Source organism: Austrofundulus limnaeus, unplaced genomic scaffold, assembly GCF_001266775.1.
Source record: "Austrofundulus limnaeus strain Quisiro unplaced genomic scaffold, Austrofundulus_limnaeus-1.0 Scaffold483, whole genome shotgun sequence".
In the NCBI taxonomy this organism is placed as follows: domain Eukaryota; kingdom Metazoa; phylum Chordata; class Actinopteri; order Cyprinodontiformes; family Rivulidae; genus Austrofundulus; species Austrofundulus limnaeus.
Window position 1 is genome coordinate 334,260 of NW_013952885.1, and position 4,896 is coordinate 339,155.

Sequence of the window (4,896 nt, forward strand, 5' to 3'; positions counted from 1 at the left end):
AAAGTTTTAGCTTTTTTGACACAAAGCTACCCACTTTCGCCAGGGGAAACAACCCGTCAAAATAAAAGCATGTAGCACGCGATTGCTTAGTGCAATTATTTATTTACCATTATTTAACCAGGTAAGTCCCGTTGAGATCTCAGATCTCTTTTTCAAGGGAAGCCTGAAGGCAACCTATTGTACATGTTTTTGGGGGATGGGGTAAACCGGAGCACCCAGAGAAAACCCACGCAAGCACGAGAAGAACATGCAAACTCTGCACAGAAAGACCCCAGGTCCGAAATGGGGGTCGAACCCAGGACCTTCTTGCTGACTGAGCCGTCATGTGATGACTTGTGCTTTAGTGGTTTAGTCACTAGACAACACAATAGTTTATTTTGACTATTGTGCACATGTACATTGCAATGATGATGCTCAAACAATATCGTGCAGCACTATTTTGGAGTTCAGATTGGCTTAGAACTAAGGGGGGCTTTGAGGAAAACAGGTTACAAACCACTGCTTTGATTGAAACCAGAAGTCTTTAGCCTTGTTCCTTGTGACCCACTGTCCTGCATGTATTCGATGTCCCCCTGCTTTAACACCTGACTGAAATAAAAGGGTGATTTAAAGACTTCTGCTAAACTTGATGACATTCCTGGCAGGCAATTTAATTGTTTGAATCAGGTGTTCAAGAGAACAGAACCAGCTAAAATATGCAGGACAGCGGGTCACAAGGAACAGGATTGAAGACCTCCGATTTAAACAACTCGAAAYTTAAAAGTCAGTCAAGTGARCATTTTGTTGAGTTCCACCTCATTACTTTAGCTTCTGATAGTTATATGGACCGTGTATAAATGGACATGCAGTCATTTTTATACACACAACATTGCCCTGTATAAGTTATAAATGTAAGTTGCTCCAAACTATATAAACTATGCATGTCTGACTGAGCTGCTGGGGGTAGAGGTATTTTGAATAATGTTTTTTATGAACTTGTTTGATGAAATTTTGCTTTATGAAATTTTATGGGTTTTTTTTAGTTTTGTGTTTGATACTGTGTGTTGTTCTGTTTAGTTTAGTATATTACTGTACATGTCTGGTGAACCAGAGAAACATTTCCACCACAGTGAACATTAAAGTTCTATTCTATTCTATTCTATTCTATTCTATTCTATTCTATTCTATTCTATTCTATTCTATCTGTGGCTTATAAAGATTTGATTATGCTTCTTTTTTTGCATTTTGATTTGGCATTTGATTTTTATGTGATAATATATTTTCCTGATAGGTTGTTTATTTTTTAAATTACATCTAGAAACATTAAAAATGAAGAATTGTGTGAGGGTGTACTTCTGTTTGTGCACGTGCAYCCATCTGCAAGTCGGTATGAAAACAGAGATTTGGAGAGTGGCTGCCTRGACAAATGTGTTTTCACAGTTGATGTGATATGTGGTGTTCTGTCAAATCAGTGAAACGTGTTAGAAAAGCAACACTGATCAAATATCTGACTCACTGTTTCTGCTCTTGCTTTGTCATCTTTGCAACTTGTAATGAAACCGCTGATGACAATTTACATTTAGTAAATTTAGTATACRTTTAGTACACATAAAAACAGAAAATGGGTCTCTTTTATAAATAGTTTTAAAGCTACTAAACAGCGTCACCAAAACAGAAATGAAAAGCAACTTTTCTTTGTCTTTGTGCTGCTACTGCAGCATGAATTGATGGCCAATGAATAAATTAAATTGTTGAGCGTATTCAGAGCAGAGCAGGGTTCAAATGCAAGGAAGCATCTTTTATAGCTCCTCTCTATCTGCCACYATACTCTGTCTTTGTCTGCAACATTTTCATACCTGTTTCTACAAGATGCTCTGTGTATTTACAGCGCAGTGAAGCAATTCATGCATTCACAAACTGAAGAAAATACAGCCGGTTGAAATACATAAAATGCTTGAAAGGAGAGTTAAATGTATTTTGTTGTGTACGTGGAGTATATGACTGCAGTAGATTTGAATTTAGTCTCTCCCGGTGCTGAATAGATATTTTTACATTCTGTTTTGTAGATAATGTTTGTTTTAGCTGCTGACCTCCTTTCTGCAGCTTCCTGAGTGGCATAGAGCCACTCTACCCACCTGTAGCTGATCTTGTCTGAAGATGAGGCTCTTGTATTTAAGCACCTGCCACTCTCCCTCCAGTTCATCTRCTCGCCATCTGCTCCACGCCTTCCTCGGATTCTTTACCTTCCTCTCCATGCCAGCCTCCTCCACGAGCTCTGTGAAGAAAAAACTAGGTTTGCATCAAGTAYGGAAAAAAAATAGTAGAAAAACATCAAAACACTAAACAATATTGGTTAAAAAAATGAATAAAAATAAAACTTCCTTTTAATAAAAGTTGATGTTTTGGTAGCACACGGGGACCACAAATTTTCAGCTGCAGCAAAGTARCTGCTACATTTACTGTTGCTAAGAGACAATCAACCAGGGCTGAAACCTGCAAGTGGTCATGTGATAACAACAGCTGCCGTTTGTCAGCCTGAAACTATTCACATCCAAAAACAACAAGATTGAATATTTTAGGCTGCTTTAATGTTGCTGGGATTTTCAAACACTCATCATCCTGCAGAGCTTTCTAATCTGCCTTGCACCCTCCATAGTTCAAACACACACCGTGCACACACACATTCAAACACACMGATGTGTCAGTGTCAGCAGAAAGCAGTTTTATAATCAATTTGGAATCGAGGGTGGAGTGGGTTGATGTTCCTTACAGCAGAGTAAATCCCRAAGTGACTGTTGCTCATATAGTGCAAGCAGGGCAATCAATTTCACCAGTCTGACCACGGGAGAGCAGGGTGTTATGAAAGATATGAGCAGCRCTTGGGTTCAGGGAGAGAGCGACCGTTTCCCCATATTTCCTCTGAGTGCCGTGCACTAAATCTGGCATGTCCCATTGCAGATGTCCATTTTGACTGAACTTTTTTTTTCATCCACATTGCTCAGTTAAAGCTGAAGAACACAAGGCTACAACTGCACCTATCTAAGACTGAAGCCCTCGAGTTTTAAATAAAACAAACATTACTCATCCTTGGCTGGTCAGAAAACAAGCTAATGTTGGTTTAGAGTCATCACACTATATTTCCTTTGAAGTCTCTTGGTTTTTATGGTCAGTCTCATAAATTCGRTTCTTGTAAATGACTGCCGGCTTTAACAGTGGGGCATCAGGTTTTTAATCCGGCTAAAAAGCCTACTAAAACCCATGAAACAGTGAGAACCTGCAGAGGTCACAGTTAACATTTCACATTTAAAAACTGATTCATTACGTTTGCTCGTGGGAAATTTTATGCATTTCCTGCTACACAAAACTCCTCATCTTTTTAAGGTGGAATTAAAACATGTAAATACTCACAAATAATGGTCTGGTCCAAACTYACTATTTCAAATCAGCCTAAAAAAAGTTGGCTGCATCAGTTCTGCTTCTGCGGCCTTCGTGTTTTGGACACCGCTCAGGCCCACGCACACCTGTTCAAAGTGCTGCACTTCCTTGGCTGTCTTGTCAGCTAATTTCTTATTCGTATCAAATGGTTCCATAGTTAATCTGCAGCCTGTCAGCCCGGGTGTTTTATATTCCACAACTCCTTAAAAGTGATGACCACAAGCTTTGTGTCTGTGTACGACGTATACTGAGCCTTTGCTGCTCACTGAACAGTTTTACAAGGACACTGCATGTTTCTGACTAATAAAACCCTACTTTGTGTTTAAAAATGGGAAAAAATTAATATTTGAAAATGTGACTACAATACTGAGAGGCATGTATTTTTCTCCAACTAGTTGTTACATTAGACTTTTTTCTTTTAATTACTCGAACTATAAAAACAAGTCTGGTAAAAATACTATAGGCTGTTAAGCTTTTAAAAAAATACAATGTCACGCGGACGTCGCCATGTTATTACACCGCAAAGCATATTGGGTAAATGATAGTGCTTACCTTTTAGCTTTCATGTTAGCCAGATTAGCATTACATAAATATATGGCGATAGCTCCAGAGCTCATTTACTAAACATCACATTTAATCATTTCAACCCATATATTGTGCAGAACATAGAAATTAATACAAAATATAACTTTATTGTCACACATTGTAGCTTTTTATCCTTGACTCTTCATGTTTTAGTCTCAACTGTAACCCATAATCGTCATCACCATCATCCTCCCCAAAGTGCTTTGTGTCAGTAACAAAATTGTAATGTTCTTAAGTGAAAAATGTAATAAACACACAATCTTTTAGAGTAAGATGTTTTGTGTCACGAACAACAACTTTTAGTAGAACAGAGAAATAACATATTAATCCCAACGTGAAAGTAACTGGAGACCCTTTTAATCACTCACCAATAAAATAATGTTATGAGTCCATTATTTTAAGTTAAAATGAAGTTTAAACAAAACCATCATAATCCTCAATTTTTCAATTTATAAGATGATAGAATCCAAATTATTCTATTAGTTTACAGTTAAAAACAACCTGTCGATGTATCTGTGTCCAGATTGAAGGTTAAAAACCTCATTATCGTAATTTCATCTCATTAAACTGAAGCGCAGTTGCTGACATTTTACTGTGAATCTGAAGCTGTCATTGACAAATATGGCGCCGCCTGACAAACACTGGGAATCAATCACTTCTTCATTTATACCTCCTCTTATCAATTTCACCCGTGACCTTCTTCTTTCCCACATTTTTAATGTTGTTATCTGTCTTGAAGCCATTTTCACTCTTGACATTTATCTTCTTTTTCAGGTCACGCTTGTCTCCCTATCTTTCCTGTCCTGCCCTTCATTTTCTTGCTCCCACTTCAGTCTTTGTTTTCCTCAAATAGTGTTATCACCCTCAGCCACAGCCTCGCCGATGTGAGCCGACGTG

General features: G+C 38.0%; 1 long non-coding RNA gene across 1 annotated transcript in view; it reads right to left on the bottom strand.

Moving 5' to 3' along the window:
• Positions 1-2,443, bottom strand: part of LOC106529991 (uncharacterized) — a 10,018-nt gene extending 7,575 nt beyond the window's left edge. The window contains exon 1 of the long non-coding RNA XR_001311718.1: positions 2,115-2,443. This is a non-coding gene — a long non-coding RNA (uncharacterized LOC106529991). The remainder of the gene's footprint in view (positions 1-2,114) is intronic.
• Between the last annotated feature and the right edge of the window lie 2,453 nt (positions 2,444-4,896).